We start from the raw sequence: 13,527 nt of genomic DNA on the forward strand, positions 1-13,527 counted from the left end.
TACATATTCATAAGGAAAAACCCCAAACCAGGGTGGGATAATAGAGATTATTTGTCTTCAAGTTCAAAAGACTGTGATTCCTGAATCCTGATGGATTTCAAGTCTGGTGCTTTGCCTTGTCCTCTATCATTGGGATTTAGCATAGACTCTTCTGATGCTCCCTAACAGCACTATGAGCATAACCAGTCTAGACTGGATATTCTACAACTCATTAACTTGGCTATACTTTTACAGGCAAAGTACTCTAGGGGTTGACCTTTGGCAAAACATATCTTTTCCTTGAGACCTGGTATAAAATTGGTGAACTTCCCAAATAGTTAACATGCTGGGATATACAGAGCTTATGCCAAGCAGAAAGCTGGTTCACAATACATCTGAAAAATAACTATCTGGTTTCCCACAAGGTAAAAGCAGACTAGCTATAAAGTCACATTATATAGGGATTGAGTTTGGATTTCTTGTTTACTTCTTTATTATTTCAGTGAAACTATCTCTGGTAGAAGCAAACATCACCAAATTAAACCTAACAAGGGTTATTAAATGGGGCAATAGGGCCCATTAGGACATAAGAAACTTTCAGTGTTATTCACAGTGTCACAACTATAACCAGGTGGACAGTGTCATGGTATCAACAGCATTATTTCTTAGTGAAACAAATAATCAATAAGAACCTTGAGTGATGGTTCTTTCACAAGGTTGATATTTAATTTTCCAGTTATATGAAATACTATTGTTCTATTAGAACATAATCTTTCATATGTCTGATATTATGAATGAATCTCATACACACCTTGTTTCTAAAATTGGCCACTTTCAAACATACATTTAGGTTTACATCTAATCATAGAGGTACAACTGTATTTTATCCATATACTTAATCATTTTATTGTTATTAAAGTAAACTCCTACCAAAAAATTCCTCCAGGAACAGATCAAAGGAAGTACAAAATAGCAGCAGCATGGTGTGGTGGAAAGTGAACAGATTTTGTAATCAGACAGACTGGGTGTAAATCTCATTTCTGTCGCTTATTAGCAGCATAATCTTAAGCAAATATCCTACTTTTGAAATAAAACGAGGGTAAAAACAGCTACCCTAGAAACTTCAGAAACAAGGAGAATGTTGGGAGAATGTATGCTAAGCACAGGTCCATAGAACTGGTCCCATAAATTATAGGTCTTCTTTCTATCCTTTTGCTCCTCCTCCACTTTTATCTTCTTCTTATTCATTACCATGTGGGAGTGAGTTTAGAGTAGGGTGGAAATGAAAAGATGTCCAATGTAATGCCCTGGCATGAACATTAGACTGAGGACTGAGGGGCCTTTGCAATCTTAAAAAAGCCAAGTTTTCTTGGGTACCAGTTGAGGAAGAAGATATGAAGGTGACAAGAATTTGTCTGTTAGTAGCAGAAGAAGCAAGGATCTGCAAAACAGGAAACAATTAACAAAATGGCAGGAATAAGTTATTACTTGTCAATTATACTATGAATGTAAACCAGTTAAATTTGTTAATTAAAAGATGTAGTGTGGCTGAATGGATGAAAAAGACAAGAGCCAGTTAAATGCTCCCTACCCAAGAATCAGTTTATGTGTGAAGACAGAGAGACTGAAAGTGATAGGATAGAAAAATGAAATATTAAAATAAAGACCAAATGAGAGCAAGAGTAAATGTATTTATTATATATAATAGACTTTGAATAAAAAACTCTATAAAATGATAAAGAAAGTCATTATATAATGTATACAATGATAAAGGGGTTTAGCAGAATGATATAGCAATTATGACCATTTGTACCCAACATCAGGGCATAGTAATATACCTAAAGAGTGAGATAAACTCCAACATAATAGCAAGGGATTTCAATTCCCTACTTTCAGCAGTGGCCAGACCATCCAGACAGAAAATAAACAAACACTGATTTTGACTGTGTTCTCAACCAACTAGACTGAAGAGGCATACCTCCAGCCAAAAATTACAGGATATAAAGTCTTCTCAGTTGTATCTGGAACATTCTCCAGGATAGCTTATCTGTTAAGCCACAAAACAAGTCTTAACAACTTTATGAAGTTAAAATTATATCCAGTCTTTTCTTATTAAGAAGGTATAAAATGAGAACTCAGTATCAGGAGGAACTTTGGAAAACTTATAAGTATGCAGAAATGAAATAATATGCTCATAAATAACCAATGGGTCAATGAAGAAATAAACAGAAAATTAAAAAAATTTCTGGAGACAAATGAAAATAGAAACACAACATTCCCAAACCTATCAGATACAATGAAGCAGTTCTAAGAGGGAAATTTATGGCAACAAACACCTACATAAAAAAGTATAAAGACCTTGAATAATTTTTTAACTCATGGAACTAAAAAAAGAACTCAGTCCAAAATTAGTAGATTGAAGAAAATAATAAAGATCAAAACAGAAATAAATGAAATAGAGACTAAAAAACAGTACAAGTTCAACAAAACAAAAGTTGTTGACAAACTTGATCATTATGTACTGAAAACATGTAGTGATAAAAAATAAAAATTGAAAAAAAGTAAGAAAAATAAAGAGAATTTAGATAATAGTGGTGATAAAAAAAGTAGACATTCCAACTAATACCAAAGAAATATAAAGGCTAACAGGAGACTGCTATAAACAATTATATGGCAAAAACTGAATAACCTAGATGAATTGGATAAAATCCTGGACACATACAACCTATCAAGGCAGAATTATGAAAAAATAGTAAGTTCAAAAAGACCAGTAACAACTATGGAAATTGAATTAGTAATAGTCTTCCATTAAAATAAAAAGTCTAGGACCTAATGGCTTCACTGCTGAATTCTACAAAACATATAAAGAAGTAATATTAGTTCTTTTCAAACTACTCCAAAAGCATTACAGAGGAAGGAATACTTCCAAACTCATCTATGAAACCAACATCACCTTGATATCAAAACCAGAGGACATACACACACAGAAAGAGAACTAACTATAGGCCAATATCTCTGATGAACAAAGATGCAAAAATTCTTAACAAAATACAGCAAACTGATTTCAACAGCACATTTAAAGGATTTTTCACTATGACCAGGTGGGATTCATTTCAGGAATGCAAGGATGGTTCAATATATGTCAACTAATAAACAGGCTGTGTCATATTAATAAAATGAAGGCTCAAAACTATATAATCATTTAAATAGGCACAGGAAAAGCATTTGATAAAATTCAGCATCTTTTTATGATAAAAACTCAACAAATTAGACATAGAAGGAATACTTCAATATAACATGGCTATATATGTATGAGAAATCTATAGGTAATATCATACTGAACAGAGAAAAACTGAAAGATTCCTAAAATTTGGAGCAAGATGAGGATACTCACTTTCACTACTTCTATTCAACATAGTACTGGTAGTTTTAGTCATAGTAGCTAGGCAAGAGAAAGAAAAAAGGGTATCTATTTTTTTCCCCATTAAGTTTACTGGTACATTTAAGGTATAAAATGCAGTTACATTCATCATTGGGATCTTGCACCATTACATGAGTATCTTGGTTCTTATTGTTTTCCCCTTTCCTTTCTCTCCCTTCACCCTCTCCACCCTTTCCTATTTGCAAAGACTATGTTTCCAGTTTTTTCCTTTTCTCATATTTTTTCTTTTCCCTTCATTCCTTTCCTCTACCCCTCCCACTTCCCTGGCTCCTTTAGGCCTTTTCTTCCTATTACACAATATCAATTACACATGTTTAAAATTACAATATCAAGATCTAGGAGACATTACCACAGATTTTACAGAATTTAAAAGGATATAGAAAGCATATTACAAAAATCTTTTTTGAAATAAATTTGACAACTTCTAAGAAGTACCTTGGAAGACAAATTAATGAAACTAACTCTGGAGGACATATAAAATTTGAATAGCACCTATTAAAGAAAAAAGGATATCTAAATTGGAAAGGAAAAGTTAAATTGTCCCTGTTTGCAGATAACATATTCTTATAGAAAACCCTAATGACTCCAACAAAAAACTATTAAGATCTATTAAATGAACCTAGTAGCTTCAGAATACAAAATCAACATAAAAAAACAGTAGAAGCACAAGGACCCTAGTTCGATCCCTGGTACCAAAACAAACAAACAAACAAACAAACAAACAAACCAGTAGTATTTCTATAGTCTAATAGAGGATTATCTGAAAAAATTGAAAAAAAGAATCTCATTTAAAATAGCTGCCCCCCAATACTTAGGAGTAAATTTATGCAAGAAGGTAAAAGATCTTTACACTAAAACCCAAAAAACATTGATGAAAGAAATCAAAGAAGACACAAATAAGTAGAAGATATCTTGTGTTCATGGACTGAAAAATAAAGACTGTTGAAATGTCCTTACTACCCAAAGTGATCTATATATTCAATGTAATTTCTATCAAAATACCAATGACATTCTTCACAGAAATTGAAAACCAATCCTAAAATTTGTATGGTACTACGAAAATTCCTGAATAGGCAAAGCCATCTTAACAAAAAGAAGATAGACACATCACTCTACCTGACTTGAAAATGTACTACAAAGTTGTAGTAATCAAAACACCATGGTACTGACATAAAACAGATACATAGACCAATGGAATAGAAATGTACAGCCTGGAAACAAATCCAAGTGTTTTTAGACAGCTGATTTTTTTTTTTACAAAGATGGCAAGAATACACAAGTATAAGACAATCACTTCAGAAAATGATTTTGGGAAAACTGGATATCCATATGCAAAGGAGTGAAATTAGATCCCCTTTTTCCCTACCTATATACAAGGGCCCACTGAAAGTGTAAAGACTTAAATGTGTGCTGAGGGAGTAGCTGAGTGGTAGGGCATATGCTCAGCATGCATGCATAAAGCACTGGGTTCAATCCCCAGAATTGAGAGAGAGGGAGGGAGGGAGGAAAAGAGAGAGAGAGGGAAAAGGAGGGGGAGGGAGAAAGAGAGGGAGGGGGCAAAGAGAGAGAGACGCTATGAAACTATCAGAAGAAAACAGAAAACATAAGGGGAAAGCTCCATGACATGGATTTGGGCAAGGATGTTTTGGACATGACTCCAAAGTACAGACAATAAAAGAAAAATAGACAAATGAGATTTCACCAAACTAAAAACCTTCTCCACAACAAAGGAAACAGAGTAAAGAAACAATCTACAAATGGGAGGAAATACTATTTGCAAACTATAAGTCTGATAATGGGTTAATTTCCAAAATTTATAGGGAACTGAAAAATAAAACCAAAAAACCCATATTTAAAAATCAGCAGGGCTGGGGATTTAGTTCAGTGGTTCCAGCTCCTGCCTTGCAAGCGCAAGGTCCCGAATTTGATCCCCAGTACCAAAAAAAAAAAAAAAAAAAAAAAAAACCCAGCAAAAGATCATGAGTAGACATTTTTCAAAAGAAGCCATACAAATGGTCAACAGCTATATGAAAAAATGCTCAATATCTTTAGGGAATCATCAGGGAAATGAAAATCAGAACCACACTGAGGTATTACAGCACACCTGTTGGAATGGCTATTACCAAAAAGACAAACAATGAAAAGAGTTGGAGAGGGTATGGAAATAAGGAACCAGGTGCTTTATGGGAGGGAATGTAAATTCCCATTATGGAAAACAGTATGGAATTTCCTCTAAATATTACAAATGGAACTACCTACCCTATGATTCTGCAATTCCACTTGTAGGTCTATATCCCAAAGCAACAAAATCAGCTCATGGAATAGACGAATGATGCCATGTTCATTGCAGCACTAACCCTAAAAGCCAAGAAATGGAAACAACCTAGGGTCTATCACCGGATAAGTCTGTAAGGACAGTGTAGTCCATATACACAACGAAATATTGGGTAACCATAAAAAAGAATGAAATCCTGTCATTTGTGAAATGTGGATGGACTGAGAACCATTATGTTGAGTGAAATATGTCAGGCACAAGAAGACTAGTACCGTGTGGTCTCCCTGACGTGTTATCCGTCTCGCGGGAGCAAAGAGTTGAAGGGTGAGGCTTGAATGACTGGTGGGGGAAGAGAGAGATGTTAATCACACCTTATATAATTATAGTTAAATTAGAGGAATAAAAATGTCCCCAACAGGCAAATATTCAGGGGCAGAAAGTAGATAAGTGATCACTTGTGGCTGGGGTGACAGTGGGGGAAGAAATGGGGAATGATTATTAATGGCTGTGGAATTTCATTTTGGGGTGAGGAAAATGTTCTAAAATTGATTGTGGTAATGGTTTCACAACTCTGAACAAACTAAAAACCACTGGATTGTACATTTAACATGGATACACTGTGTGATATGTGAATTATATCTCAAGATGTAATTTTTAAAAGAAATTTTAAAGAAATTTTTAAGAAAAGATTTTGTGTATTAAAAAGAGTTTAATGCTCCAAAGTGATTTTATAAACTGAGTTAGTCAGGAACTCTTAGAAGCCCATGATTCACTGGTGTTTTTTTCAGTGAAGGGCAAACATATCAGGACTGCAGCCTTGGCTAGATGCTGTGAACTAAGCTTACTATACTTGGGGTGTGTAATAATTTACCATGCCTGGGATGGATAATTTAGCATGCTTGGAGTGGATAGTCAATATTTTCTGGACTTCAACAGGGTTTCCTGACTTACCTAGATTGGATTTATCAAAAGTAGATTCAGACCCCTTCTCCAGGATCATTAAATTCTTTCTAAGCTTAGATTGTGTAATGGGGGAGGAAATGGGCAACAGTTTTCAGACTATGCAAAACTTGAGCGAGGTGGGGGACCAGAAAAGGATTTAGAGTTGAAGCTTCTTATTCTTCTATCAGTGTGAGTAGCTTTCTTTTAAATAGTTTTACATATTTCGCTTTACTTGAACACAGACACATATGGTGAAAAAGTATAAAGAGTACTGGATTTAGTGATGTTTTGAGTGGATTCTTCCAGATATCCACTCCTCTTGGCAGTTCGAGTTCTCTGGGAGCTGATAAAGAAGAAAGGCATCATGGGATGCACTTTCCAGAAATTCAGCATGCAAATTAGATCTGTGATAAGAGTAAGAAAATGTAGCATGGGGGCCAGAACAGAATACCCTAAATATACAGGACACCAGTCACTAGACTCATCTTGTTATGTGAGTGAGAAGTGAATGGCAGCACAGGGATTAACAGGAATGGGGTGGGGGCTGCTTCCCAGTTGCCACTGTGACCTGTGACCTCATCATTCCACGACTGAGGGGGGCTGGGGACCTCACTTCATCTGCCCACAGCTCTTTCCTGTCTGTAAATGGATGCTTTTGGACTGGTCCTTCATTCCACATCATGTAATGAAATAGCCACCTGAAAAGAAAGGCAAGCAAGGGAGAAGATGAAGCAAGGGCGAAGGGAAGTAAGGCTGAGTTCTGTTCTCTTTCACTAAGAAAGGTGCAAGAGATGTAGAGAGGGGAGTGGGGGAGTACAGCGAACCCATGTGCTTGATCCCTAAGATGCACTTCAGTAAGCTGACAAGGAAGATATTCCACCCTTGGCTAACAAAGGTAGCATTTTCCTGGGGTTCCACAGTCTCACTCAGGAGCCTGGTGGTAGTGAAGGCCAATGGGACAGGGGACACCAGAGCAGCTGGGCCAGGCAGTAAGAGCTCCTTATAAAGCAAAGATGGTTTGGAGGAGAAATGGGAAAACAGTTGCAAATTGCCCATCACAGAATAGCTGCAGGAATTGGTTAGGTAGGTTTACAAATAGAATTTAAAAAATAACACGTTGTCTTCAGGATTTTTGAAGAATAGCATGCATGTTAAAATACTTATTTTTAATGTATAAAAGTTTCCCTGAGACATTTCTGGTTGATTGTCCAGTTCATGAGCTCAATCATGATTGCATAAGTCAAACATGGCAAAGTGACCTACACACCCATTCTGGGCCCAGGGAGCTGATTTCCCCAAGCCTCACCACACACCCCTCATGGAGAGCTCTTATGTTTGGTGGATTTGTTTCATCTCCTTTGTGAAAGCCTTGGAGAGAAGGTGGCAAGCAAGAAAACCCACTATTTATAGGCATTTTTGACTAAAAGTGTCTGCTCAGCGTGCCATGGAATACTTCCAAGAGGTGGGAGAACAGGAAACCATCTAAAATCGACCTGAAGCCTGGGGGAGTGTTACGGGGGAACAATTTCACATGGGAGTCAATTTCAGAAAGCTCAGAGTTCATTTGCAAACAAATGACAGTTACTTTCCCTGACACTCTGAGTTCCAGAGAAGCCAGCTAAACTTCTACTAGTTAAGGACAGGAGAAAAAGAAGACAGGAATTCTTCAGGGATTAGAAGTAGCTGGGATCCTTGAAGAGACTCGAGAGGGTAAGTTCCTGGAGGAAGGCTTCTCTCCACACCTGTTCTCTGCTGCAGGATTTCAAGCCAGGTGGATACAGGAGACAAATGGCCTTGTAAGTACGGATAGCAGGTCCTGGTGACCTCGAAGGTCCTTCTGGACTCATAGGATGATCTTTATCATTGCTCATTTCCACTTTTATAACTTGAAATGGAAAGGTCGTTGGCTGAACTTTTAATACTCAAGAAACCATTTCACCAAACGAAGCCCACCTTTCCCAGGAGTTCTGATGGGTCTGGTTTCCACTGTTTTGGTGACAGCAGAGAGTGTACGGGGCAGGAAGGCTTAAGAATGCCATGTTGGTGAAGAATTTTCAAGTCTGATGGTTCCGTGGTGAAGAGGTGCTGAGCAGGTCCTGGGTCCCGTGTTCATTAGTTCTGAATTTCAACCACCTTAGAGAGCCATGTGCCCCACATCAGGAAAGGAGAGGATGACAGAGGGACTTTGGGTAGGAGCAATGAGAAGTGCTGGCCAGGGGCCAATGTCACCTCCCAGCAACGGTAAGGAAGCTCACACCTATCCAGGCCTCATGGAGGAGACGCCTGCAGAGAATCTGGCTCCCGAGAGATGATGAAGGGTGACAAAGTCCTGCAGCCCCGCAGTGTCATGGTTGGTGAAAACCATCCTCTGCCAGGGCTGCCTGGAAGGAGGCAGCAGGCAGCAGACAAATTGAGGTGTAAAACAAATGCAGCATTTGCACAAATGAAAGCTAGAGGAGGCCAGAAGAATGGAGCTCGGCAGCTCCAGAGCCAGGCAACAAACTGGACCCTGAACTGAGGTCTTCTGAGATGGATCTTTGTCATCCTGCTACCTGCAGCTCAGGAAGGAGCGGCCTGCACCTGCACAGTGTGTGAGACCCAGGATATCTTTTGCTGGGGTCCTGTTCCACGGAATCAGGTGGGTTCCTCCCAACCCCACTCTAATGAAAGTCGTGAGGCTAACATGCTGTTCATTCTGCTAGTGAGGCACCTTCTACACCTTCTAAGGGAAACCAGATTAAGCAAAATAGACAGGAGGAAGTGGTATGGAATATGAAACACGCAAAGAAGAGAAAGCACACTTACAAATGAGGATTTATAACTACAAAACATTTTCATACTGTACTTCTAATATATTCTTCAATCTGAAATTCAACTTTTCCCCTCTAAGACCTGAAGCAAACATAGTGATACTGCCACACCCCCTTCCCTTTGGAATAAGGAGGATTAAGCCCAGGAACTCTGAGATACATCCCCAGCCTTAATTTATTTTTATGTATTCGTTTTTATTTTGAGATAGGTCTTGCTAGGTGGCCAGGCTGGGCTCCAACTTCAGCATCCCAGAGTTCTGGGATTATAGGTGTGCAGCACTATGCTCATTTTAAATGTACAGAAATGGAAGTTTGGAGGAGAGAGAGCCCAAAGCCAGTGTTAATATTAAAGCTTGTGGGCAGATCATCTGAAGCCCTTTTTTTTCCCTATCAATTAGACTCTACTGCCCCCTACAGTAAAAACAGTGAGAAATTAAGCCTACAGCTCCCTAGGATTGGCTTACTTCAATGTGTGGTCCTTGGATCATCTCTACTAGAATCACGCCAGATCTATGGAATCAGAATCTTTTGGGTTTGTGCCAGAAGTCCCCACTTTATATGCAATTTCAAGGTGACTCTTGTGCATATATATTTAAGGAAACTTTATTGCTAAGCAGTCAATGATATAGCAATATTCATGATATATAACACGTGTAGAGATGGTTCTGCACAGGTGCATGTGATACTGTCGTGTTCATGTCTACTCTACTGATGCTACTCTCTCATGTTTTGAGAAACACAGCCAACTTCATACATAGATCTTCTTTCCAACTGCTTGCTTTTTAATTTCAGATGCAATGACTAGGAGATTGGCCTGCATCCCCTGGTGTCTTTGACAACATGAATACAGCTCTGTTCATTTTTATGAGGAAAGTGAAAAGAGGGATGCTGACTAACAAGTGGGAGGAAGGAGCTGGAGACAACATATTGTCCTCAAAATCCAGAGGCAGTGCTCTGAGCATAGGGCCTGGAGAACTCAGTTCCAAATGTCAACCTGTTCTGCCCCATTTGTCCTCATATGGAACATGATTTACTACTCATAATGAAACCATTGAGAGGTTACAAATACTGCCATGTCCCTTGTAACCACAGAAATACAAATTGCACATAATTATTTAGTTAGCAACTGTGTGCATCTATTATAAGCCAGTTAAACCACAAATACGTGTAAGTTTAACTCTCAGATCAGTTCGACTCTCTGCCTCTTGGTGCCTTGACCTCATTGCCTCAAACGAATGCAATAAGAAAGGATGCTTTGGATTCTGAAACGTCTTAAAAGTTTTTTGCAGATCCCCTAAGACATTAGGGAGAGCAGGGAGCAGTTAGACAATACTGCAATTATATATTAAGTTGTGTGTGTGTTTTGTTTTGTTTTTTTGGTATAGGGGATCAAATTCGGGACCTTGCACTTGCAAGGCAGGCCCTGGAACCACTGAGCTAAATCCCCAGCCCCTAAGTTGTGTTTTTTAAAAGGAGGGGGCCAGAAATCATTTTCTTTCATGGTCATTGGGTGGTTGTTGGATGTCTCTTTGTATTAAAGGGACTAAAACCTGCTTTATCCTCACACCAAGGAGGCAGGATGCCCCTCGCTTGTCTATAGGAATGGTCTGAGATGAAATTCAATATAATCACTGGGAAAGAAAAGGAACAAATTTTCTACTGTAATCTACAAAGAACCTGTTTCCCTACTCCAGAGTCATTCCTCTTCCATGGATTATATGAAATGGTACATCTAAAATGGATCTGATTTCATCACTCAGCGATCAAAGGCAGCAGAGGTGTACACGTGTCTTTCAGAAAGTCTGGGTGCAGGTGTGCTCTGCAGACGGGAGGTAATGCACCTGAACCCGTGCACTGTATACAGGGTGCAGCAGTCCCCACTCCACACCATTATGCTTCCCAGGCAGTTCTCCAACACAAACTCGAGTGTTGTGGAATGTTTCCTAATTCTGTAAGAACAGTGAGTAGAAACTCCAGTTGACACGGAACAGTAAGCTAATGTATATACAATAAAAGAACAACCTAGCTAGAAAATTCAATTTGCAACTATGGTCGGAAATCTCTTTACCTTAGAAAAGGGAACAAAGCATGGTACATTGCTAAACTCTAGCAAATTAAAATTTTTTTGAAAAGATAAAATCAGAAGAGGTCTTTTCTTGGTCATGTGAGTGTTCTCTAAGACATAAAAGAGTTAAAAATAGCAGAAAAAAGGAAAAAGTGAATAGTAACAGGAGGAGTAGATGTTCCCTCCTTTAACTGTTGCTGATTGTGTAACAGTAATTAAGTAATTCTTTATATCATTACTTTTTAGTTACAAACAGAGAGGACTGGTTGGAGAATCAAATGGCTTGCAAATCATTCCAACTGAGAATTATTCTTTGAAAAAAATTAATGCACTTTCCTACTGTGGTTTCAGTGTAAGAATTCAGAAAAACACTTAAATAGGCATTTACTGAGGTATAGTTGAAAAATCTCTCCCTGTGCTGCAGTGTTCCACATGGCAGTGACTAGCCTGCCGGTGAGGGAGGGCCAGGCAAGACTGTCCTCTGGGCAGGTAAACGAGCCCTCGGAGTGATGCCATACACATATGTATTTTCATCTAAGGGTAAAAGCACGAGGTCAAATTTTCAGGTGAGTAACACAAATCACAGCGAAATCACATAACTCCTCATGGATTTTATTAATAAATAGTAATCTGGTTTTACCTGAAAGGCAGATTTTTTTTCTTTACCAAACTTTCCTGGCCCATGACAGGAAATGCCCATTATAGGGCACCAGAGATCGAACCATATGAAGCTTCAGATTCAACTCTGCAGACTACACAGATGGGACCCCATGTGACTCAGCCCGCACCAGTGAGCTCTATGGTCATGAATTCTGGCAATTAGTGCTCTTCCAAAATAGGACAGATGATACTAAACTTAAAGATCTATTCTACTGGACTCTGGATCACAATCATCCAAGAGAGACTGCTGTCTTTGAACCTAAAATTAAAATGGTGAGGAAACATACTATAATTACAAATGAAAGTCAGCTTGGCAATACTGCATGTATTTTTTAATGGCCCCTAGAAAACCTGAAACAAGAGGCCAATGTGTTCTACCATTCACAATGACCTCACTTGGGCTAGAGATATGGATGAATTTTTTTCTTAAAGAATGGTGAGTGATTACCTTGAGTTACTGTCTTTAATTTGCACTCAAACAGTCGTCTAAGGAGAATGGGGGAAGGGGATATAAAGTTCACTAGCCACTGAGAGATCCTGGGCTAGCTTTTCTTTTACTCTTTGCTAACTAGTGTTATATCTTCATGAAGTAAACAGAAATTCTGTGAGATCAGCAAGTCTGTGTTCACACAGAAACTCCTGGCTGTGGCTAGCTGAATTTGCTGGGTGTGGATGAAAATGTTTCTAGAACAATGAGATAGCTGGCCAACAATTACAAAGTTTCTTTAACAATGTTCAAGAGGGCTTCCTTAGAATTTTTGATTTTCTCATTCCTACTACTGAGTCTTTCTGGATCCTGCTAATTGTCTTTCTATCCATTTTAATTGGATATGGGCAGTAGTAACAATTATGGAGAGAGAGAGAGAGACAGAGAGAGAGAGAGAGAGAGAGAGAGGGAGACACCAGGATTCAGTAGCTAATTAGTGATTCTACATTCAAAGTTAGCTCTGAGTAGGAATAACCTCATCTTTCTAATTTTCTAATCAATGAAAAGCATCTCTTTTAAGATCAGTACAAACTCAGGAGGAAACTACTGTGTATGCTAAACAGGAAATGCATTCAATAGCCTTGGCATTCATTTGCTAGATTATTAAAGCAATTTAAATTAAAAATAAATACAATCATCAGTTAATGTGATTCACAAACATTTAGACAAAGGCAGCAAGGAAACATTGCAGTAGCCAAAGTCATTAGCAGAATTAACACTTTCATAAATTTTATACAAAAAGTGATTCAAATTGAATTAGTATCATTTAAACTGTTTTAAGACCAGAGAAAGGAAAAACTCAGCCAAAGAAAGAAAACTCCTACCGGGCAATGATGGAAATAATCTCGAAACAGATTTGAAAAATAA

General features: G+C 38.2%; 1 protein-coding gene across 23 annotated transcripts in view; it reads right to left on the reverse strand.

Annotated features, from left to right (window-relative positions):
* Positions 1-13,527, reverse strand: part of Dlgap1 (DLG associated protein 1) — a 779,881-nt gene that overhangs the window by 266,565 nt on the left and 499,789 nt on the right. The window lies entirely within an intron of this gene.

This window comes from Heterocephalus glaber, unplaced genomic scaffold, assembly GCF_053883595.1.
Source record: "Heterocephalus glaber isolate CG9 unplaced genomic scaffold, H.glaber_assembly_v1.0 deba00000331, whole genome shotgun sequence".
NCBI classification, from domain to species: domain Eukaryota; kingdom Metazoa; phylum Chordata; class Mammalia; order Rodentia; family Bathyergidae; genus Heterocephalus; species Heterocephalus glaber.